Source organism: Pseudophryne corroboree, assembly GCF_028390025.1.
Source record: "Pseudophryne corroboree isolate aPseCor3 chromosome 7 unlocalized genomic scaffold, aPseCor3.hap2 SUPER_7_unloc_1, whole genome shotgun sequence".
NCBI lineage: Eukaryota > Metazoa > Chordata > Amphibia > Anura > Myobatrachidae > Pseudophryne > Pseudophryne corroboree.
In genome coordinates this window covers 815,001-841,788 of record NW_026967608.1, presented here as the reverse complement: position 1 = coordinate 841,788, position 26,788 = coordinate 815,001, and the positions used below count along the sequence as shown (strand labels likewise).

General features: G+C 41.5%; 1 non-coding gene across 1 annotated transcript; it reads left to right on the top strand.

The window, feature by feature from the left end:
• The first annotated feature begins 395 nt into the window (after positions 1 to 395).
• Positions 396 to 559, top strand: LOC134985862 (U1 spliceosomal RNA). Its single transcript, XR_010192005.1, has one exon. It is a non-coding gene; the product is annotated as a U1 spliceosomal RNA (small nuclear RNA).
• The last annotated feature ends 26,229 nt before the right edge of the window (positions 560 to 26,788 follow it).

The window sequence follows — 26,788 nt, the reverse complement described above, 5'->3', positions numbered from 1 at the left end:
ACACTGAAGGAGGGTGGGGGTGTTTAATGCGAACTAGGGGTCATCCAAGCGCAGCAAAAGGCCGCCATGCCCTGCACGCCACTTTTCTCTTTTCATATGCAGACGAGGGTTCCAGCCAACTTTGACCCACTGCTTGGATGACATCACCATATGCAAATCCATCTGCTGCAGGCCTTCCCCCAGGAATGCTTGCACTAGTTGTTGCATTTGGTTTGTTGTTTGGGGGTGCTTCAGTATTAGGCAGCCTTCTGCCCTCCCATGTTCATCTGAAAATATGTGTTCTCCCTGCAGTTTTTGTCCCCAGATGAGAGTTCCCTTGTGCTGCCTCAGTTGAATCTCCTTTACTTGACAGAGATGTGCCTGAGCAGCGGCCCTCCCCAGCCCTATCCCAAATCATACTTATTTTGCATAGGAGATACCATGGTCATGAAGATTGTTTTCCCAGGGTGAGGTTCATTCATTGCATTCTGGGTATGCTGACCCCTGTGATTTCCCCAAATGTGGGAAACTCGACTGCATTATTTGTGGTAGTGGGGGACTGTGTTTGTGCTTTCCTCTGGTCAGCTCTGGTAAAAGTCAGATTTCTTTGTCTCAGATCTTCCTCTAGCCTTGTTCTTCTTTCGAGAGTTCCCTTGTGCTGCCTCAGTTGGATCTCCTTCACTTGACAGGGGGTGCCCGAGCAGCAACCCTCCCCAGCTCTAGCCCAACTCCTACTTACCTGCCAGGTGAGATACTATGATCATGAAGGTGCTGTTATGCACACCAGTGCCTGCAGGAATGTACTGGTGTCAGAACTGTTATGCACTCCAGTGCCTGCAGGAATGTACTGGTGTTTGAACTGTTATGCACACCAGTGCCTGCAGGAATGTACTGGTGTCTGAACGGATAGGTATGCAAAACAAATGAACTCACAGACAGACTGGGGAATATGACATTACGTACACAGAAGGTGATAGGGTAACAAAATACACACAAAGTGAACAGAGAAGCCCAGAGGCTAAGGAACTGGGTGTCTCCCTAGTATTAGTAATGCTCAGATGGGAAAAGCAAGATGTTGTGTTTTAATACGTAGAGAACCCGAAATGCTGTTGCTAAGGGCAACAGCAAAACCCTATAGGGTTACCAACGGGTGTGGCAGTAAACTCCTTGGTCAGAGATGGAATGATAGACACAAGGAGAGTCTCCACAATCCTAATTCTCACTTGCAGTGCACAGGTTCAGCTTACTGCCACTAAACTGACACCTGACACCTTGCATAGTGAGACAGGATTTAGGCAGGCAAGTCTTAGAATACAGCCGCAAACTTGCTAAGTTCACAGAGTAGTAAAAGAACCCCAGCAAGCTAAACGACTGACTCCAGTCTTACTGCTAGGTCTGGATTGGCAGAGTGTAGTACCAAATCCCCAGGCCTATTTGCAGTAAGCAACAACAAATACAAAGCTACACAGTACTGGCTAACTTTCAGGAACTGACTAACCAACAAAGATTCAGCAGCATCTGCTTAACCTGAGAAGAGGCCTTATAAAGCAGGTGCTGTCCACGCCCCACTCAGACCTCACAGACTGTGAGCACAAAAACCAGCACCAGATCCCCTGCCGTGCACAGAGCCTGTAACCACTGCACAGCAAAAGACCCGAACCGGAGTATCAGCTGCTCTCAGGTTACTCCGCTAGCACTTGTCTCCCGGTTGCCATGACGACGTGGCAGCACAGGGCAGGAGACCCTAACAGTACCCCCCCTCTGACGAGGGTTCAAAGAACCCCTACCACCGGGTTTATCGGGGAACTGCGAGAAGAAAGAGCGTATCAGTCTGGGGGCATGAAGATCACAACTGCGCACCCACGACCGCTCCTCCGGACCATACCCCTTCTAGTGCACCAAAAATGACAGCCGACCCCGAACCATCTTGGAGTCAAGAATCCTTTCAACAACAAACTCCCTCTGGCCACGTATCAGAAGAGGGGAAGGTCTTCCACTGGAAGAAGGATTACTAATCGCCCGTTTTAAAAGGGAACAATGAAATATTTTATTGATACCCAAAGAACGGGGCAGATCTAACTGAAATGCCACCGGATTGATAACCCTGGTGATCATATAAGGGCCGATGAACCGGGGGCCTAACTTATGAGATGGCTGTCTCAACTTCAAATTCTTGGTAGACAACCAGACGAAGTCTCCTAATTTGAAGCTGCAGGGTCTTTTCCGCTTATCAAAAACCCTTTTGGTCACTAATGACACAGACACAAGGGCTTTCTTCACTTTCCGCCAAATACCTCTAAGGACCGAAACCACAGAGGAACCACCAGGCGTGGAGTCCAGGGGGTCAAAAGAACTGGCCTTAGGATGATGCCCATACACACAAAGGAAGGGAGAGATCCCTGTAGCAGAGTGAGCCGCGTTGTTATAGGCAAACTCCGCCATGGACAGATGAGCAACCCAGTCAGTCTGACACTTGGAGACATAACACCTGAGGAACTGCTCCAAGGACTGGTTCACCCTTTCAGTCTGCCCATTAGACTGCGTATGGTAGCCTGACGACAAGCTGACATAAATCTGGAGATCGGAACAAAATGCCCTCCAGAATTTGGCCACAAACTGGGATCCGCGGTCAGAGACCACATCAAGTGGCAACCCGTGGAGACGCACAACATGCAGCATAAATAATTCAGACAGGCGTCTGGCCGATGGCAGCCCAACCAGTGGAACGAAGTGCGCCATCTTCGAAAACCTGTCAACGACAACCCAGATGGCTGTCATCCCCGAGGATTTGGGCAAGTCCACCACAAAATCCATTGAAATGTGGGTCCATGGCTTAGATGGGATAGAGAGTGGATGTAATGGGCCAACAGGAACCCCTCTAGGAGTCTTATTTCGGGCACAGATGTCACATGCCCGAACCCACTGATCCACATCCTTAGCCACCGAGGGCCACCACACCGCCCTAGATAGCAACTCCCGAATTCTGGCAATACCCGGGTGACCTGCCGACTTCTTGGCATGGAATTCCAGGAACACTCGCTGTCTTAACCTAGGAGGCACAAACAAAAGACCTACCGGAAGGTCTGGAGGAGCCTGGGTAATGCCCACTTTAATACATGATGGGGACACAATGGGCAACGGCTCCTCGGTGGTCTCCTGGATTGGAGCAAAACTCAGCGAGAGCGCATCAGCCTTGATGTTTTTTGACCCAGGGCGATATGTTATCAAAAAATTAAAGCGAGCAAAAAACAAAGCCCATCGTGCCTGCCTGGCATTGAGATGCTTCGCTGACTCTAAATATGCCAGATTCTTATGGTCGGTGAGAATTGAGACCACAAACTTAGCCCCCTCAAGCCAGTGTCTCCACTCCTCGAGTGCATCCTTAATAGCCAACAATTCCCGGTTACCCACGTCATAATTCATCTCGGCAGGCGAAAATTTACGGGAAAAGTAAGCACAGGGATGAAGGCGATTATCAGACACTCCCATCTGAGAAAGCACTGCCCCAATACCCATCTCAGAGGCATCCACCTCCACCACAAAAGGACGCTCTGGATCTGGGTGTCGCAGCACCTTGGCCGATACAAATGCCCTTTTGAGACGGGCAAAAGCCGCTTTAGCCTCACAAGACCAGTGAGCAACATCCGCCCCTTTCTTAGTGAGTGCCACCAAGGGCGCCACTATAGACGAAAATCTAGCGATAAATCGTCTATAAAAATTCGCAAAGCCCAGGAAACGCTGAAGCGCCTTCAAACTAGTGGGCTGCTCCCAATCCAGGACTGCCTGTACCTTGGAACCCTCCATTTGGAAACCTTCTGGGGAGATAATATATCCTAGAAATGCGATTTGCTGAACTTCAAATTCGCACTTCTCCAGCTTCGCCCCAAGCCGGTGGTCTCTGAGTTTCTGGAGGACTAAGCGTACATGCTTCCGATGTTCCTCCAGGGAATGGGAGAAGATTAGGATGTCATCTAAGTATACAACTAAGAATCTATCCAAATATTCCCTGAGCACATCATTCATGAAATCCTGGAAGACTGCCGGGGCATTACAGAGCCCAAAAGACATCACCAAATATTCATAATGCCCTGAGTGGGTATTAAAGGCAGTCTTCCATTCATCCCCCTCTCTTATTCGGATTAGATTGTATGCACCGCGTAGGTCAATCTTAGAAAAAATGGTGGCAGTACGAAGCTGGTCAAACAAGACCGAAATGAGGGGCAGTGGGTATGAGTTTTTAATCGTGATACGGTTCAATTCCCTGAAGTCGATGCAGGGTCGCAACGAACCGTCCTTTTAACCCACGAAGAAGAACCCCGACCCAACTGGAGACTGTGAAGGTCTGATAAATCCCTTAGCCAAGTTCTCCTGAATGTACTCTGCCATAGCCTGAGTCTCAGGACGTGACAGGGAGTACAACCTGCTCTTGGGAAGCTTAGCATTTGGCAACAAATCAATGGCACAGTCATAGGGGCGATGGGGAGGTAGTACCTCTGCAACTTTTTTGGAGAACACGTCCGCAAAATCTGCATAACACCCTGGCAATCCTGGCAAACTTAGCTGCGAGAGCCTGACTGGAAGGCTCAAGCAACTCCTGAAACAATCAGTACCCCAACTAAGAATCTCCCCAGAGACCCAGTCAAATTGAGGATTGTGGGCCCTTAACCAGGGTAACCCCAACACCAATGGGGCAAAAGTACAGACAGTTACATAAAAGGACAATTTTTCAGAGTGTGTGGCTCCAATAAACAAAGAAATCTGGCTAGTGCAAGAGGTAATTTTACCTTGGGATAATGGTTCCCCGTTTAACCTACAAATCTCAATTTCCGATGCCAAGGGTACTAAGGGAACAGAGTGTTTCAGGGCGAATTGGCGGTCCATAAAAACCCCGTCGGCCCCACTGTCCACAAAGGCCTCAGTCTTGACAGTTTGACCGAGGATCTTCAAGGTCACCGGAATGATAAAAGTCTTCTTGGGAAATTCTGACTTCTGGCCTGACAGGATATTTCCCATCACCCTCAGGCCCTGAAGTTTTCCGGCTTTTCTGGGCATGATACTACCACATGACCTTTATTCCCACAGTACAAACACAACCCCTGCTGTCTCCTCCACGTCTTCTCACGCGAAGAGAGGCGGGTAGCCCCAATCTGCATAGGCTCCTCGGAAAATTCCTCAGAGTCTGAGGTTCCCTTGGGAAAGAAGGAAACCTCAGTCTCCCTTTCAAGCCTACGCTCTCTCAGCCGTCTATCCACCCGGATGGATAACTGCATGAGCTGATCCAAGCTATCAGGCAAGGGATATTGTACCAGTTGGTCCTTTATCTGGTTAGAAAGACCTCTTCGGTACTGGTGTCTCAGGGCTGGGTCATTCCACTGGGTATCATGGGCCAACCTCCGAAACTCCGTACAGTAAACCTCAACTGGCCTTCGCCCTTGCTTAAGGATCGAAATCTGAGCCTCGGCTGAGGCCGTCTTGTCAGGGTCATCATACAACATGCCCAGTGCCGTAAAAAAAGCATCAACACTTTTAAGCGACGGACAGTCAGGCTGCAACCCATATGCCCAGACCTGTGGGTCTCCTTGTAGCAAGGAAATCACTATGCCCACCCGCTGAATCTCCGACCCAAAAGACTGAGGCCTAAGCCGGAAGTATAGCTTGCAGCTCTCCTTGAAACAAAAGAACTGCGAGCGATCTCCAGAAAAACGATCCGGGAGATTTACTTTCTGCTCCTTAACCCCTGAAGGTGCTGCTGCTGCGGGAGCTCCGCCAGCGGCCTGGGAGGTGTACATTTTAATGGACAAATCATTAAATTGTCGAGTCAGGACCTGCACCTGATCGACCACCTGTTGCAACGTATTTTGAGGGGTATGCTCCATATTCCCACAAAATTTCAACAGGAGTATTAGGCTGCTGAATATGTTATGCACACCAGTGCCTGCAGGAATGTACTGGTGTCAGAACTGTTATGCACTCCAGTGCCTGCAGGAATGTACTGGTGTTTGAACTGTTATGCACACCAGTGCCTGCAGGAATGTACTGGTGTCTGAACGGATAGGTATGCAAAACAAATGAACTCACAGACAGACTGGGGAATATGACATTACGTACACAGAAGGTGATAGGGTAACAAAATACACACAAAGTGAACAGAGAAGCCCAGAGGCTAAGGAACTGGGTGTCTCCCTAGTATTAGTAATGCTCAGATGGGAAAAGCAAGATGTTGTGTTTTAATACGTAGAGAACCCGAAATGCTGTTGCTAAGGGCAACAGCAAAACCCTAAAGGGTTACCAACGGGGGTATCCGGACGGCTTATCGAACCAGCAAAGACCGACAACCAAGAGATCGACAACCTAAAATCGAACTTAACTTGATCGACAACACTAAAAGGTCGACAAACATTACATCGACAACAACAACAGGTCGACAACAGCATGTCCGACAACAAAACAACACCGACAAACACAACATAGACACATGACAACATCGACAACATGTTCACAGACAAAAGAAAACATAGAACGGAAATATCACAGACATTACAATCATCGACAACAAACATATAGACATTCAAACTGATCGACACTAAACATATATACAAACCAATAGTTCGATAAAACAGTCATCGACAAACACAAACCTAGACAACAAGAAACATAGACAACAAATATATCGACAAAAAATACATCGACACAACAACAATAGACATCACATGGATCAGACACACCGTAAGATAGACAAACATAAAGGTCGACAACATTAAAACAGACAACAAACAGATCGACACAACATTAATAGACATCACATGGATCAGACACACCGTAAGATAGACAAACATAAAGGTCGACAACATTAAAACAGACAACAAACAGATCGACACAACATTAATAGACATCACATGGATCACACACACCGTAAGATAGACAAACATAAAGGTCGACAACATTAAAACAGACAACAAACAGATCGACAAAATATACATCGACATAACAATAATAGACCTACCAATATTTCTACAATACTGTGATGACCCCCCCTGCAACCCTTCCAAATTCCTCCTGAATCAGACGTTACCCCCGCTAATAGATTCAGCTGCCCGACTTTCCTCTTATGCGTGGAACTACAAGTACTAGGCTGCCCGCCAATCTCCCACAAGCATTTACCCACTGCCGTCAATCATTCCCTGCATGGTACACTAGCCACCCCCATCCCTGCGCACCCCTCTATTTCTGGACGTACACTCCTATGTGTTCTCTTCACACCCCACCCCCCTGCACCCCATCAGGCGTCTTGCATTAGACGCTACCCCCGTTGATAGCTTCAGCCGCCCGACTCTCCTCTTATGCCTGGAACTACAAGTCCAAGGCTGACCGCCAATCTCCATCAAGCCTTTACCCACTGCCGTCAATTATTCCCTGCATGGTACACTAGCCCCCCACATCCCTGCGCACCCCATCAGGCGTCTTGCATTAGACGCTACCCCCGCTAATAGATTCAGCCGGCCGACTTTCCTCTTATGCGTGGAACTACAAGTACAAGGCTGCCAGCCAATCTCCCACAAGCCTTTACCCACTGCCGTCAATCATTCCCTGCATGGTACACTAGCCCCCCCCCATCCCCGCGCACCCCATCAGGCGTCTTGCATTAGACGCTACTCCCGCTAATAGATTCAGCCGCCCGACTTTCCTCTTATGCGTGGAACTACAAGTCCAAGGCTGACCGCCAATCTCCCACAAGCCTTTACCCACTGCCGTCAATCATTCCCTGCATGGTACACTAGCCCCCCCCCCCATCCCTGCGCACCCCTCTATTTCTGGACGTACACTCCTATATGTTCTCTTCACACCCCACCCCCCTGCACCTCATCATGCGTCTTGCATTAGACGCTATCCCCGTTGATAGCTTCAGCCGCCCGACTCTCCTCTTATGCCTGGAACTACAAGTCCAAGGCTGACCGCCAATCTCCATCAAGCCTTTACCCACTGCCGTCAATTATTCCCTGCATGGTACACTAGCCCCCCCCAATCCCCGCGCACCCCATCAGGCGTCTTGCATTAGACGCTACCCCCGCTAATAGATTCAGCCGGCCGACTTTCCTCTTATGCGTGGAACTACAAGTACAAGGCTGCCAGCCAATCTCCCACAAGCCTTTACCCACTGCCGTCAATCATTCCCTGCATGGTACACTAGCCCCCCCCATCCCCGCGCACCCCATCAGGCGTCTTGCATTAGACGCTACTCCCGCTAATAGATTCAGCCGCCCGACTTTCCTCTTATGCGTGGAACTACAAGTCCAAGGCTGACCGCCAATCTCCCACAAGCCTTTACCCACTGCCGTCAATCATTCCCTGCATGGTACACTAGCCCCCCCCCATCCCTGCGCATCCCTCTATTTCTGGACGTACACTCCTATGTGTTCTCTTCACACCCCACCCCCCTGCACCCCATCAGGCGTCTTGCATTAGACGCTACCCCCGTTGATAGCTTCAGCCGCCCGACTCTCCTCTTATGCCTGGAACTACAAGTCCAAGGCTGACCGCCAATCTCCATCAAGCCTTTACCCACTGTCGTCAATCATTCCCTGCATGGTACACTATCCCCCCCCTCCTCCCTGCGCACCCATACTAAACAAATGAAATCATGTTTATGTCTCCCGCACACCCCTATCTGTAGACTCCAAGTCTCTTACATACAAACACCATACTAATCCGAGTCACATAAAGTTCACCACTTATCTTATTGTCTCCTCCAGACCCCATGTCTCTCCTGTCAAAACCTTTGAATGATCACGCACCCAAGAACATGTTGGGTGCGTGTTGTTTTCAAACTCCAAATAATAAACCCCCCCCCCCAGACTATTCTATGCACCCTCATTGAAGTCATCACCCTTCCCAAATTTACACCCCCCCCAATCCATCCAAAATGAAAAGCTTCCTCCGCTAATTTCCAAATCAAAGACCCTCCTCTAAAGCATTGAACTACAAGTCCAAGGCTGCCAGCCAATCTCCCACAAGCCTTTACCCACTGCCGTCAATCATTCCCTGCATGGTACACTAGCCCCCCCCAATCCCTGCGCACCCCATCAGGCGTCTTGCATTAGACGCTACCCCCGCTAATAGATTCAGCCGCCCGACTTTCCTCTTATGCGTGGAACTACAAGTCCAAGGCTGACCGCCAATCTCCCACAAGCCTTTACCCACTGCCGTCAATCATTCCCTGCATGGTACACTAGCCCCCCCCATCCCTGCGCACCCCTCTATTTCTGGACGTACACTCCTATGTGTTCTCTTCACACCCCACCCCCCTGCACCCCATCAGGCGTCTTGCATTAGACGCTACCCCCGTTGATAGCTTCAGCCGCCCGACTCTCCTCTTATGCCTGGAACTACAAGTCCAAGGCTGACCGCCAATCTCCATCAAGCCTTTACCCACTGCCGTCAATTATTCCCTGCATGGTACACTAGCCCCCCCCCATCCCTGCGCACCCCATCAGGCGTCTTGCATTAGACGCTACCCCCGCTAATAGATTCAGCCGCCCGACTTTCCTCTTATGCGTGGAACTACAAGTCCAAGGCTGACCGCCAATCTCCCACAAGCCTTTACCCACTGCCGTCAATCATTCCCTGCATGGTACACTAGCCCCCCCCATCGCTGCGCACCCCTCTATTTCTGGACATACACTCCTATGTGTTCTCTTCACACCCCACCCCCCTGCACCCCATCAGGCGTCTTGCATTAGACGCTACCCCCGTTGATAGCTTCAGCCGCCCGACTCTCCTCTTATGCCTGGAACTACAAGTCCAAGGCTGACCGCCAATCTCCATCAAGCCTTTACCCACTGCCGTCAATTATTCCCTGCATGGTACACTAGCCCCCCCCATCCCTGCGCACCCCATCAGGCGTCTTGCATTAGACGCTACCCCCGCTAATAGATTCAGCCGCCCGACTTTCCTCTTATGCGTGGAACTACAAGTCCAAGGCTGACCGCCAATCTCCCACAAGCCTTTACCCACTGCCGTCAATCATTCCCTGCATGGTACACTAGCCCCCCCCATCCCTGCGCACCCCATCAGGCGTCTTGCATTAGACGCTACCCCCACTAATAGATTCAGCCGCCCGACTTTCCTCTTATGCGTGGAACTACAAGTACAAGGCTGCCCGCCAATCTCCCACAAGCCTTTACCCACTGCCGTCAATCATTCCCTGCATGGTACACTAGCCCCCACCCCCCTCCCTGCGCACCCATACTAAACAAATTAAATCATGTTTTTGTCTCCCGTACACCCCTATCTGTAGACTCCAAGTCTCTTACATACAAACACCATACTAATCCGAGTCACATAAAGTTCACCACTTATCTTATTGTCTCCTCCAGACCCCATGTCTCTCCTGTCAAAACCTTTGAATGATCACGCACCTAAGAACATGTTGGGTGCGTGTTGTTTTCAAACTCCAAATAATAAACCCCCCCCCAGACTATTCTATGCACCCTCATTGAAGTCATCACCCTTCCCAAATTTACACCCCCCCCAATCCATCCAAAATGAAAAGCTTCCTCCGCTAATTTCCAAATCAAAGACCCTCCTCTAAAGCATTGAACTACAAGTCCAAGGCTGCCCGCCAATCTCCCACAAGCCTTTACCCACTGCCGTCAATCATTCCCTGCATGGTACACTAGCCCCCCCTATCCCTGCGCACCCCATCAGGCATCTTGCATTAGACGCTACCCCCGCTAATAGATTCAGCCGCCCGACTTTCCTCTTATGCGTGGAACTACAAGTCCAAGGCTGACCGCCAATCTCCCACAAGCCTTTACCCACTACCGTCAATCATTCCCTGCATGGTACACTAGCCCCCCCTCCCTGCGCACCCCTCTATTTCTGGACGTACACTCCCATTCTTCTCATACCTCCCCCTGTACCCCTTGATGTGCCTCTAATGAGACTCTGGCACCCACAAAGTTATTTCTATTTCGTGTCGCTACAAGTCTCATTCCAGACCATGAACAATCGTATGACGGCACTCTCCATATATTATTGACAAACCTCTCTAAGTATAATTTTTTTTTATTTTATACTAGTATAGGTATGTATCCTAATAAAAGTTTTTTATTTAAATCCAATCAATATCCCAACGTTTTACCATAAAAAAATATTTGTTAATTTTAACCCTCCCACTTATTTAAATTTAAAGTTTTGGTCATTGGTTACATTTGAATATATTTTAACTCTCCTCCCTCTTCAAAATGCTATAAAGAGTTACTCTTTGCTCAGGTCTACATAATCGACATTCATCCAGCCTTCTGATCAAGTACTCATTCGTATTTCAACTATGGCTGATGAACCTTCATGTCGTTTGGTTCCTTCTACAAGAGGAATGCTCTTAAACATAGACGGATATCTTTTGGCAAAAAACAAGCAGCGTGGTGATGTCGTCTATTGGCACTGCACAGAGAGGAAGACCGGCCCTTGTTCATGTTTTGCAAAGACGACCATTGTTGCAGGACAGCACCAACTTAATACTCATGGAGAACATACTCATACTCCGAAGGCTGAAAAAACAGATGTTGCCATTGCCAAGGCATCAATAAAGCAACGTGCAAGGGATACCAATGATCCACCATCTGTAATAATTCAAGCGGTTACTGCCCAAATGCCGTCTACCAGTGCTGCCTGTCTTCCTAACAGTGAATCCCTCCGTAAACTTGTGAAAAGGGTAAGGAGAGCGGATTGCCCACCTGAGCCAACCACACTCGATGATATTGATATCCCACATAATTTGGAATACATTGATGGGATAAAATTTCTTGGAAAGGACAGTACTTTCCACAACGAAAGGACACTATTATTCAGTACAGAAGCTAACTTGCGGACACTTCATGAGGCACCGTATTGGGTAATGGATGGCACTTTCAAAACGTGTCCAACCCTATTTAGACAAATATACTCAATTCATGCTATGGTTGGCACAGATGACAGTACGCAACGCTTCGTCCCACTGGTCTATGGATTGCTTAGTAGCAAAAGTGAGGTTTGTTATATCCGTTTTTTAGAAGACCTACAGGATTATGCACAGGAATATGATATTTTATTTTCTCCTCTTTACATTTTGACTGATTTTGAGAATGCTGCAATACAAGCAGCTAAACAAGTTTTTCCGAGTAGCACACATAAGTGTTGCTTGTTTCATTTAGGTCAAAATATTTGGCGAAAAATTCAATCATGTGGCTTATCTGTACAATATGGACGTGATCATGCATTTGCTATGAAACTTAGGAACCTTCAGGCACTTTCCTTCCTCCCAGCAGACGAAATCCCTGCTGCATTTGAACAATTAAAATCAGAAATGCCTCCTAATGCTGCTACATTAGTAACTTATTTTGAGGAGACATATATATTGGGCCGGCTTAGAGAACGAACCAGAAGTCAAAACAGATCTCCCCCACTGTTTCCACCATGCATGTGGTCAGTGCATGACAATATGGTTGGTGGGATTCCAAGGACCCAAAATAAGTTGGAAGGATGGCACAGGAGATGGAATATTCTCCTGGGAGAGAAAAAGTTTGGAGTCTACAAACTTATCTCCTATCTTCACAAGGAGCAACAAATGACCACAAAGCTCATTGAAAAAGTAACCTTTAATGTTGCCCGAACACCAACCAAACGTGAAAATACTGCTCGAGAAGATGCAATATAGAAATGTTTTGCCCAACTTGGTTTCATAGATTTGATGGAATTTCTAAATGCCATTGCCTTCCATCTCAAGTTGGAGTAACTTTAAAACTAATTATAAACATTGTTATTTTTTCATTTTAAAGTTAAGTTTCAGATTTCCTATGGTTTATTTTTCATTAGTTGACTTTCAATCATTTTAAATACCATAAAAAAAAAACCACTTTTCACATATTGAATTTTGGGATGCTATCATTACTGGTAAGTAGAATTTTTATAATTATAGAAATTAACTATTATTCAAGTATTTTCTACATTATGTTTTCCATTCTAAAATATACATCAATCAAAAATCTCTAGCTATATTTTAAAAATTTAAAATATAATGGTTTCCCATTTCAGTTTAGCACAGTTGTACCCATGTAATGTTTTTGATAAAGTTTCCCTTCATTAATTTTAACATAAATTTTATTAATATTCTTCAATTAAAACAATTATATTGTTTATCAAACAGATTTACAATATTTTCTATATGAAAACAAATATATATATATATTTGGTTGCACCATTTTGGCAATCCTATTTTTAGTGCAACGGTTAGATTCTTTTATTTGCCTAATTCATGGTGGACATGCTGTGGTTCTCCATTTGCTTTTGAAATAAACATCCCAGCATGCACTCTCACAGGTTTGCTTTTATTATATTTAAACATGTTGTCCATGCTTGCTGGGAGGTGTATTTAAAATGCCGAAGGAAACCATGGACTAGGTAATGGTTAGGCAACCTTTGTCTCACCAACTTCAGTGTAACTAAACTACCCAGCATGCACTGCCACAGTGTTGGCATCACTATAATAAAAAAAAAGTTTAAAGGCATGCTGGATGCTGTGGTTCCATAACTCATTTAGACACATGCTGTGTTATCCTGGCCTTATCCTTATGAAATAACTGTTTTTAACACAATAAGATAAATTCTAATTTATGTATAAACTGTAAAAATGCAAAACACTGATAGGTATTAATTAAATTTTTAATGGTTTCTTGTGCATGTTACATACTAAATATTATGATTGGTTAATAACAATCTTACATTGTTACACCTCATTTCTCAAACAAGCAATACCCCCTTCCCTTAAATTTGATTATTTTTTTAAATTATAAAGAATTTATTAGCACACAAATGTCAATATAGTATAGTAGACACTAACTCTAAATTGATGTAACTGTAATGGTCTGCATGCAGGCTCAATCTAGCAGCGGCGATAGCGATGTTCGTGACCGCGCATCGCTATCGCAGAGGGGGCTACACACGAGTGATATGTGCAGAAAATCTAATCAATCTAGTCAGATTGATTAGATTTTAGCCATGGATCTCTCCATGAGTTCCCCCCTTAATATTGCTCTCTAAATTGTATACAATTTCAAAGTGCATATCAACTATTCTAAACATTTGCTAACTTTTCTGCAGTGCTAATATATTTAAACAATTTTTTTAAATTAGTTTACTGTTCTGACCTCCCAATCATCATCTGCAAGCCAAAGAAGATTTTTTCTCCTTATTACTTTCCAGGTAATATGCATTTTCAAACAATTTGATGTAGATCATTTGTCTTCTATTTATGTACCTTAATCATCTGTTCTAATGTAATAGTTTAATATTTACATTGTTAATTATAATTTTTTTTTACCTAAACTAGTTATCTTGTTTGCCCTTCCAATCAACTGCAATCCGCAGATTAGGACTCCTCATTATTTGGTTTTGCGGTAACTATACCTATTGAAACAGTTTTTAGCATTTTTATATTTAGCCTGTTTACGTACTTTAATCAGCTCTTAACAAAACATATTACATACATTAAATAATATTTTTAATTTATTTCTTACATAATCTTGTTAACTGTTATGACCTTTGAAATGTCTGATATCCATATCTTCATTTTTAGATTCATATCTTTTTTTTTCATTTAATTATAATTCTAAACTAAATTGTACTTCTAACATGAATCCTGGAATCATGTACCTTTAAAAATATTAACATATCTAAAATGAACATATTTGCTTTCCCTATACACTAATATATATATTACTACACAGGACCATATCTCTAACTTTGGAAATGCCTAGTAAGGATCCACTCTCTATTGTTAATATTACATAACAATAAAATATTATTCAACTGAATATATTTATTTGAATAAATATCATATTTAACTATATTGTTATGACAGCAATATATTTAATATTTTCCTATTGAATTATTTGAAACAATAACAAAAATAAAATGTTCTTAATTTTGATCCATCATTAATATAAACACTGTCAGATTCGGATGGCAATAGTATTTCCACATCTTCTTCAGAAACTGTGTATATTTACCAAAATATAGTACAATAAGAAAATTATACAATACGAATGAAACAGTGTAATATCTCTCAATGTTTGGGTATTAAAGTTGACAGATTTTTTCCCTTAATGTAAAATAAAAAACGATTACTCTTAGATTAACAAATATGACAAAAAAAAGGTTTGTTTATTTTTACATTATTATATAGAAAACACGTAAAAAAAGTTAATTTTTTTAATTTTTTTATTGAATCATCATTGTTTGTGCACACAGTGTATGACTATTTTTTCAATACAGGAAAAGAAACTTGATCCACAATGAATCCACAACAAAGAATATGAAAACCATCTTGATCCTACATAACATAATCTGATGCGGTGATATTATTCTTATTAATCTTTATTATAGAAACATATACAATATATTTTTTTCAAGATTTATTTATAAATCTATTACCAGTTATAATATGTTAACCTGTTCAAAGTTCACACTTTAGAAAATAAAAGTTTTATTCATTGAAAATACTATGTTAACTTATTTTTTTTTTATTATTCCTCATACTTACAGCACCCTAAAACTTAAATGACGCAATATGTGGAAAATACATACGCGTGTATGTATTTGAGGGAAACATGGGAAATGATGATAGCGTCAATTGGCTAGATGGTTTACGCCATCAAAGAACCATATATATTTGCTAATCTGATCCCATCCTTACCTTCATAATTTTAATTTAGAAATACAATTTTTTTATATATCAATATAAAAAATTTACTATTTTGCGAGTTTGGAAGCAAAATTGTGTAATGTGTACATTAAACACACAAATATGTTCCGATTGTTAATCTATTCAAATATTATTGCAAATACAATTAGAATATATAAATAGTGGGAGCGCAGAATGAATCCAATATATTGTTTTATTTAAAATATTAATATGTCATCCACATAAAAATGCAGTACATAAACTAGCCTAAGAATAAACAATTGATATTATATAAATGTAAACGAGACTGCCATATCTCCTGAACAAATATGAATAAAAAACCTTTAATAAACCCTAGTTAGGGCTGCATTAATGCTTCATGAAAATCAGCCGTGCGTCCACGAGCTGAAATGATTGTAAAAAGGAGACTGATAAAAAGTGCCTCTGTTATAAGTCACTGTCCTCCTTATACACAATAGAATCTCATTGGTAGAGAGTGTCCCAGTACTTGACTTGCGGACAACCGTGCTGTAGTATTATGTGGCAAATGGATAGTGATGGTCAAATTCAATTTGTGGTATATCACCTGATGTAGAAGCCTCTCCGTCAAAGGCGCTGTACTGAGCCGGGTTTGCTGCGGCTCTGTGCAGTGAACGTACAGCTGGTCTCGTCACCGGTGTACCATCCAGATGAACACGGTTGTTTAATTCTGCTGAAGGATGCTGTACCAGTCTGGATATGCAACAGTGTAAAAAGACTGGAGCAGCAGATTCTCCGGCCGCTGGTGGAAAAATCCGTATTAATTGCGGCTACGGTCCACTCGATGCATGCGGCTCACAGGGTGTCAGGAGAATATAGCAGTCCAAATGAGGTCCTTCAAAGGAGTACCTTAACGCGTTTCTCGGCCCACAACGCTGGCCGTTTCATCAGAAGGAAATGAATTTCATTTCATTTCATTTCAAAGGTACTCCTTTGAAGGACCTCATTTGGACTGCTATATTCTCCTGACACCCTGTGAGCCGCATGCATCGAGTGGACCGTAGCCGCAATTAATACGGATTTTTCCACCAGCGGCCGGAGAATCTGCTGCTCCAGTCTTTTTACACTGTTGCATATCCAGACTGGTACAGCATCCTTCAGCAGAATTAAACAACCGTGTTCATCTGGATGGTACACCGGTGACGAGACCAGCTGTACGTTCACTGCACAGAGCCGCTGCAAACCCGGCTCAGTACAGCGCCTTTGACGGAGAGGCTTCTACATCAGGTGATATACCACAAATTGAATTTGACCATCACTATCCATTTGCCACATAATACTACAGCACGGTTGCCCGCAAGTCCAGTACTGGGACACTCTCTACCAATGAGATTCTATTGTGTATAAGGAGGACAGTGACTTATAACAGAGGCACTTTTTATCAGTCTCCTTTTTACAATCATTTCAGCTCGTGGACACACGGCTGATTTTCATGAAGCATTAATGCAGCCCTAACTAGGGTTTATTAAAGGTTTTTTATTCATATTTGTTCAGGAGATATGGCAGTCTCGTTTACATTTATATAATATCAATTGTTTATTCTTAGGCTAGTTCATGTACTGCATTTTTATGTGGATGACATATTAATATTTTAAATAAAACAATATATTGTATTCATTCTGCGCTCCCACTTTCTTTTTTCACACTTACTTTGATCCATTGTTGGGGCAGCCCGCCCACAACTGGTGAGCAGCCGTCTGAATCCAACCACATATAGTGTGTGTATTGTAGAGCGCCAATCTTTTGTATATATTTTTAGAATATATAAATGCATTGTTAAGCAAATGCAAATTATTAACAATACAAAACTTGCATTAATTTTTTTGGGATATAATTAGAATATAATATATATATATATATGCATGAACAATCACTGTAATATGGAATATGTGTCTGTACATATATTTTCTCTATTTTTATCTTGAACATATTAGTATGTGAACCCCCCCAACATTAACAAACCAAAACAAAACAAAATAAATTTAGAACATTTTCAGGAATGCACGACTTGAAGTATCTCAGAAAGTATATTCCTATTATCGATTTGTCTTTTCAAACAGGACACATGGATGACTCTGTATCCCTCTGTCTTCAGTTCCTTCACCCTGGCTCGCAAGACCGTTTGTGACATATCTAAAAATGAAGTAAAACAGGTAAGTTATTGAAAGTTAATTTCCATACTTTTGTCCACCTTATCTTTAACTGTAGTCTTCATTTTAAAAGAAATGCAAGGTTTAAAGGTAACAACCCTAATTATAATAAAATATTACAATATATATTTCTCATTGTGACTCTAGATCAGTAGTGCACCGAAGATTTTTCCATCATTGGTATTAACAATGGTTAAGTTAAAGATATACAAGCACTATAGTAATGGGTTCCATCATAAATTATGTTTCACGGCACAGACAAAATTATCATGTCCAAACAAACAACCCCAAAATATTCCAAAAATACCCATTCAATGGAAGCACTACTGACTAATAAAATACATTCTGAAAGAATGCATTTCTTTGACAAAGCAATGCCGTATTTCTGAGTTTAATTTATTAGTCTGCGGTGCCGATGTTTGATGTATGTATATATATATATATATATATATATATAGTGTCAGTTTGTACTGTGCTCCAAACAATAAATACAATATGCTGCGGTGACCTCCTCGTCAGCTTGGCATAAGGTGACTATGTAGATGAAAGGTAATCGGCTGCACTCACACTGCCGTATTCAATTATGCAAAAAGTGTCCCTTTATTGCCTACATGTTTTGTTAAAAATCCCCTTCTTCAGGGACAGATTTCTGTCCAAATAACTTAAAAATATCTACATATATTTAAAAGTTTATTATATCCTGTTTAACACTCTTCTTCCTTATGTCTTTACTCTTTTTTTATTTGTTTTCCTTTTATATTTCAGGAAACTTTGTCTACATGTGTGTTTCCAGAGCTCTGGTCCTCTACATAAAACAAATATATTTGTATGCTACATGCCAGCATTTTGCTTATACTCCACTCTTGTGATGTCTAAACTTGTAGCCTATAACACTCTGCTAAGACTGTATCCAAAGTAAATCAAATGATGTTTTTTTTTAAAAAAATTTACAAACCATACACAAAATTACAATAGAAACTCAATGTAGGATTAACTTAGTTTCCTATTCAGTTTGGTGATTCAAACTCGCAATTTGAATAAGAAGCCTATGGCTAAAACTAATTAAAAATAATAAATGTTAGTGTTATATGTAGGATTTTTTAAGTGCAGGATGATGATCGTTGAGTAGGGCACATTTGTTATCTTGAAGAAACACATTTTTTATGTTACGTTTTTCAAAAAAAGCATAGCACATATGTCTCACCATATTTAGTTATCTGATAATGCAATCTATATACATTTATTCATTACCTTTAATATTTAAGCTTCATCCTCATCGTTAGCTTCCTGTCTCTTCCAATGTTGAATTTGAATATTTGCACGCTCTAATCTTACTCGAAGATCCATATTCTCATCATAGCTTGAGCTAGGTCGATAAGCCAATTGCAATCTTGAATGCACTTCTGATGCTACAGCTATGCTTCTCAAATTTGTGTTTTCAGTGCTGTATTCAGAGGGTACAGGTGCAGCAGTGGATTTATACTTTCCTGGTGCAGCGGTGGATTCTGAGGGTCCTGAGTCATCGGGGGATTCTGAGGCAATTTGTCCAGTAGTGGATTCTGAGTGTCCTGGTTTTGGCTTCAATAAATAGGGCCCTGGTGCAGTGGTGGATACATAGAGGCCTCTATCAGCAGTGGATACATAGTCTCCATGTAAGGTGTTGTATACATAGGGTCCTGGTAAAGTGGAGGATACATAGGGTCCTGTAAAAGTAGTGGATACATAGGGTCTTGATGCAGGGATGGATACATAGGGTTCTGCTAAAGTTGAGGATACATAGTGTCCTGTTACAGTCGTGGATACATAGGGTTCTGTTGCAGTGGTGGATACATAGGGTCTTGGTGCAGGGATGGATGCATAGGGTCCTGCAAAAGTGGAGGATACACAGGGTCCTGTTGCAGGTATGGATACATAGGGTCCTGATAATGTCGAGGATACATAGGGTCCTGTTAAAGTAGTGGATACATAGGGTCTTGGTGCAGGGATGGATACATAGGGTCCTGCAAAAGTGGAGGATACACAGGGTCCTGTTGCAGGTATGGATACATAGGGTCCTGATAATGTCGAGGATACATAGGGTCCTGTTAAAGTAGTGGATAGATAGGGTCCTGCTGCAGTGGTGGATACATAGGGTCCTGGTAAAGTGTAGGATACATATGGTCCTGTTAAAGTGGTGGAAACATTGGTACTTGCTGCAGCAGTGGATACAGAGTATACTGGTAAAGTGGTGGATACATAGGTTACTGTTGCAGTGGTGGATACATAGGTTACTGTTGCAGTGGTGGATACATAGGTTACTGTTGCAGTGGTGGATACATAGGGTCCTGGTAAAGTGGTGGATACATCTGTTCCTGCTGCAGGGGTGGATACAGATTCTCCTGGTAAAGTGGTGGATAGATAGGTTCCAGGTGCAGCGCTCGTTGCATACTCTCTGTGTGTAGAGCTTGTTACATAGTCTCCACGTGTACAGCTGGATACAAAGGTTCCTGCTGTAGCATTGGATATACAAGAAGGATTATCTGATCTGGACATTCTTTGTCTTTCTTCTGTCAACAGTTGCATGAAAGTGGAAATCATGCGTGTGATGGTAATAGTCTCATACTGCCATGCTAGCATTTGATTTATACTGTGCTGCATCTGTTGGTAGTTGATTGCTGCCACATTCTGTGATGAAACAAGATGATCGTAAAAATTTGCAAGAGTGACAAGTGCTTGATTCTGTTGTCTTTGTGTTGTGTTGAGAATCTGTATATTATTATTCAGCTGATTTATTTGATGTTCAATTCTTTTCATTTCTTCATTTCTATTCCTCTCAATTAGCTGCATGGCTTCCTTTAAAGAATCCTGTTGGCTAATGGTTTGTGATCTGCTAACTTCACATTATGTGTGTATAAAAAGTTCTAGGTACAGTTAATACATCAATTTACAGACAATTTATTAAGTATAGTTAGAAGAACAAAAAAATCAAGTTATAAAAAAAACCAGTATCTATTAATGATAGTGGATCTCATTAAAATTTATGTTTTATACATTAAAAAAATTTACCTTGATTTGTAGAGTCCAGGAATTGGTCTTGAAGACCATGGGCAATTACACTAGAATGTGCAGTCTCTGCATTCAATTCCACCTGGTTGGTATCTTCTGTATCAATATTACTTTTCTGGCTGTGCAATACAGGCTCCTCATTAATGTTATCCTGTGTCTGTGTGGCAGTCACCATGTTGCTTTCTATGGCTTAAAACATAATAGATAAATACCATTCATCTTAAACTTAGTTTTTAACCATATTGAATATCAATGATAGTAAATTTTATTTATATTGATTAAAATAAATACCTTTATCTAACATTAAAGGGTTTAGCGTGGTTGAATTTCCATCCTCCGTGAAAGGATCATCCATTGTTGATTGTTCTTGCCTCATGGATGTTTCATTTACCGTGGAAGTCTCTACCGTAGTGGAACTGTGAACCACAGAAGAATATTCTTGCATCATTGATGTTTGGTCCACCGTGGAATGATCATCCACTCTTGCCGAATGTTTCAGCATTGATGGTTCGGCCACAAAGGAAGTATCATCCACTGTCGAAGTATGTTGCAGCATTGATGGTTGGTCCAACATGGTAGCATGGTCCACTGTTGCATCATGATGCAGCATTGATGGTTCGTCCACCATGGAAGGATTGTCCAATGTTAAAATATGTGGCATCACTGATGGTTCATCCGCAGTTGAAGGAAAATTGTCTGTCATAACTGTTTTTGTTTCAGAAAAAGAAACTTTCCTTGAAATTGTTGTAAAGGAACCTAAAATAAATAATAGGTATATTTAACATTTCATACATATAAATACATAATATTTTATAGACATTACAATATTTCTAGCATTATAAAACTGTGTAAAGCATACCTCCAAAATGTATTTACTTATATTTTTATAGTAATATTTTTTAATACATATAATATTTTATTATATTTATTATTATTATTATTTTATTAGAACTGAAAAAAGCCTTTTTGGCTCAATAATATTGCTTATAATCCAATTTTGGAATTATTTCTACAACATAGGGTAAAACATTATAGCTAGCACAATATTATTTTACAGTAGGAGGGCATGTTTATAAAATTAGAATAAGATGCTAGATCGCATGTGTGTATGTTTTTAGGTTCAACGCTAACTCAGGAAAGTAGGTAGCAATTTACAACACACTGTGGAAACATTTGACTAAAAATCTGTAAATAAATAATGTGAGTCTAATACAAAGCTCTAACACTTATCTGTGTGGCCGGTAAGGGGGTGACAGGTAAAAATCATTACTTGTCGGCCTTGCGTGGATGAATAGTGACAAGACATAAGTGTATGGAGAAGGGTTGTCGGTAATTAGTTATATAGTTAAAAATTTCAACATGGGTTTTAAATACTGTTTTTGTTCTCGCATTCCTCGTTAAGTGATGTGTTGTGTAAGGTGCCTAGCTCAGCTACCGCTGTATTATTTGCAGGTTCCCATTCCCAATTGTTGTCCAAGTTGATCGTTAAATAGGAAGAAAAATAACTAATTAAATTAAAAAAGGTTGGACTCAGGTCTACTTATTTCTCATGTCAATCTAATGACCATGTCTACATAATAAATGTTGACTTTTAGTAGCCCAATCAATGTTTATCTACCTAATGACCTCCTACATTAAAAAATTAAGTTCGGAGATCTTACATATATAACATAGTGAGGGTTGCCTGTAGTCCACACATGTACAGCATTTAGAAGAGTAGCATCAGCAGCAGGATTGGGCTGATAAAGAATGGCATAATTCTCCTTTGCTCCTGCAATTTTAACCATTGGCGGCAGCAGCGTTCGTAGAATGTCCTTTATAAGTGTAATTATTGATAATCAATTACAAAGTAATCAGTTAACTTTTGGTATATCTCGTTGATAAAACGAGAGACATAAGTAAGAGATTTTAATTTAATTAATTTATTTTGATTATACTAGCATTTACTTAGCAATGAACTATTTTTTCTGCTAATAATTATATATGTATTTAAAAAAAAAAATTTACATTGGTTTTTAATTATGACCAAAGTATTTATTTTGCCTCAATAGAACAAATAAATTAACAATATATGTTTTCATATGCACTATATTTTGAAATATCTTACATAAACTATTTATTATCTAACTCACGATATAACATCATACAATATTGCAAACATCATTTACTGTTTAGTTGTAACGTTTTTACTTTTGTTTTAAATTTTTTACCAGACTGTTGCTCTTCCAAATTCTTCTGCTTTTTCTTATGTGTTTTCTTTTGATTTTTTTCTTGAGCAACCTTAAGTTCTTTATCAAATATAAAAAAGAAAATAAAAATATTACAGTTATTAAACATTTTAATATCACACACACACACACACACACACACACACACACACACATACACAGACATTGAGTATACCTTATCCTAAATGATGGGTTCAGGTACTATTTTGGATATACAATTTGAAAGTATTTGTACTAACTGCATATCATAATGAGATCGCATGGCGATGGTGTCCAAATTGAAGCACAGAGTGCATTTATGTTTAATATACACATTATACACAAACCCGGAAGGTCATTTTATACAATTTTTTTACATACTTTGTGCATTAAACAAAGTGTGTGTATATTTACACAATTAATTTGTTTCATATACACATTATACAAACAGCCTGAAGGTCAATTTATGTAATTTTCTTTATAATGTTGTGTATTAAAATAAATATTTTCACATTTGCCATCATAAAACAATTTTTTCACTATCTTACTCTCCCATTAAAATATATGGGTTAACATTTTTTCTTTTATTTATTGATATTGGGATATGGCATACTCCACCTATGTTTGTGTGTATATAGATATAGACACACACACATCTGGTGGATTGATATTTTTCATGGACAATACGCTAATATATCTATCTATCTATCGATCTATCTAGATATAGTTATATACATATTTATAGGTTGTCAAATAGTTACCCTGGGAACCAGTGGTTGGCCTCTCGTCATCTTGTACCATTCTAAAGTGCTCTTCTAGTTTTTTCTCCCAAACCTTTTGGAGTTTTCTTCTACACTTTACTTTATGATTTGTCTTCCTCTTACAGTCACGTAGTCTCTTTTTGCAGCTTTCAGGAGTTCGATGTATATCTCGAGCTGTAGACACAGATTTTGCTATTTCTTCCCAAGTATTATTTTTAAATTTCTGGTGTACATTAAAAGCTTCGGGACCAAATAGCTGACATGTATGATGAATAACTTGGTCAATGAGGGTGTCTGTTTCATCATCTGTGAACTTTGGGGCCCTGTGGATGCTTCCTTCATCAGGAGATTCATATTCATCATGAGAAGCATCACTGTGACTCTTCTGACTGTGAGATGTTTCAGCTTCATCTTGAGTAAGTGAGGTTCGTTTTCTGCTACCACCCTCTGCCATTTTTTAAAACTAATACAATATAAATAAAGACAAAGATTTACTAAATAATTCTATATATATGTTCTATAATTTTTTTCAATTAATCATTTATTAATTAAAAATTATGTTTTCAATTTATCTGGAGCCATGCACTGATACTTAGATGCCAAATAATTCACTAGCCTTGAAACATCCATCGATGGTAGTAAACCATCTGTTTCTCCCCATCAATGTTAAAATTATTCAAACCTGATATAGACCTTGAAAAAGGGACAGCATAGTCCAGAAACGCGTTGGTTTGCCATGCTGTGCCTTATTCCATAATCAAGACGGACAACCTCTGCATGCTTTGGGTAACATTTTTGAATCTAAACTCTGGAGCCTACAGCAGGGCTTTTCCCTGGGTAATCTGCTTTCTCAACACCTGCGGCTCACACCAAATATTAGGGTACGATCACTTTCCTGCCTTCATTGTGAATCACAACGTGTTTTAGATATTTTATTTTTTTTTCATTTTATTTTTCTTTTATGAAATATTTTACATTATACATTATACATAGCAGCGGATTGGTTGCCATGGCCAACTTCTCCACTGGCTCACTTCTACACACTTTTCAATGCTTCATGAATAGATCACTATGGGAGAGACGTCATGAGATCTCTGCCATAGCAGCGCCGTACAGACACTAGAGGTCAGTAATGACCTCTAGTATCTGTCACTGGAGACGGCTACAGCGGACGCCCACACAGTCCACGGCGTCTGCTGCAGACGGGGAGCGGGCAGGCGGCGGTGACTGCGGACACAGGACGCAGCGCACTGGGCGTATGCACTGCTTGAATGCACCAATAACCGCTCATGGCAATACCAAATCAATATCAGCAGCATAACTATTTCGCAGTAACAGTGTTTTAAGTGGGATGGCCATGGGTGTGTTCAGCTGCGATGTGAAAAGTGAGTGGACAAATATGGTCACTAAAGGGTCTATTCATACAGAAAACGAAAACATAATTGCTACTTATCACTACACATCGCATTGCTTTGATGCGATGTATAGCTGTGATAAGTAGCAATTAATGTATACTTACCCTTAAGACGATGCGCTGCGGTGTCTAGGGCTATTGCGGTGAGGTCTGCTCCAGCGGTCCTTCCCAGCGATGCGCGGGGTACAGCGGAGGGTCACTTTGCGCATGCGCAGGGTGTTGACCTCCCGTCAGCCCGCAGTAGTTGCTATGAGGTCGGGGGGCAGAGCCAGCGCGAGGTGCAGAGCAGTGATCAGGGAAGCATTGAGCTTCCATGATGTCTCCGCACTACAGTTCAGTTTACGGCATCCTGAGATGGCGAACCTGGACTCCATGGAGAAGCGGAAAGCAGAGCTTTCCACACCTTCATGAATCGCACTCACCATACAAAGGTATGGTGATGCGATTCAGGCAGAGAGCGGGGGTACAGCTGGAGAAGTCAGAGACTTCTACACGGTAACCCGCTCTGTGAATTGCATTAGGCAGAGAAAAGCCCTGTTTACCGCAAAAAAAAGGGCTTTTCAATGCTACATGAATAGACCCCTAACTGTGCTATGGGAGACCATATATGGTTTCAGTCATAGATGGCCATCCCAGCTTTCCATGAAAGACCCGCTGACCAATCAAAGATCAGGGGTGGTGAGTCACGGGTGCTGTGGTCTAAACTACGATCGTTATAAAAAAATATATATATATATATATTTTTATAACATACATAAATATTGGTTTAGGCTGAGACAGTGATGTACAGAAAACATTGGTTCTCCACCATCGCTGGGAAAAGTATTCTACATCGGTCATAAACCTTGAATTAATTTGATTCATAGATGAACGATAGTCATCCCTAGTGTATTTATCTGTGTGGGATAGCACAAATGTATGTTGTGACAATAATCCTTCCTCACATCCAAGACACAGTTGCCACACCCTGCTGGGCTCTGCAATGTGATAAGGGTTGGGTGACATAGCTGTGTATCTGTGCAGTGATGCTAGATGTCTTTAGCATGATGAACAGGCAGCCAAGCATGGAGTTTAGTCGGCGCCATTTTGTAATTGGGAACGTACTGTCAGTCACTCTGACTGCAAAACGGCAATAAAACACAGCTATGTTATCACAAAACCAGATAAGTTTACAAAGCCAGATAAAACTGTTACAGTAACTGTAGTACGATTGTTTGTAATGGATGCAGGGCAGAGGTGTGGTAATACAAATATCTTATTGTAAAAAATCAATAGAATACAGCATACCCGGTTTAGTGGTCTCTGACGCAGTGGGTAAATACAGATTACTTACGAAGACACTCATGAGCGCTGTTCTCAAAATGGCGCCTAAGCAAGGGTCGATCTTGGCTTTTATAATCAATGTGAAACAAACCATCCTACTGCCTAATATTCTAAGTTTCTCATTGGTTCAGCTGTGTGGTAAGATAATGCAT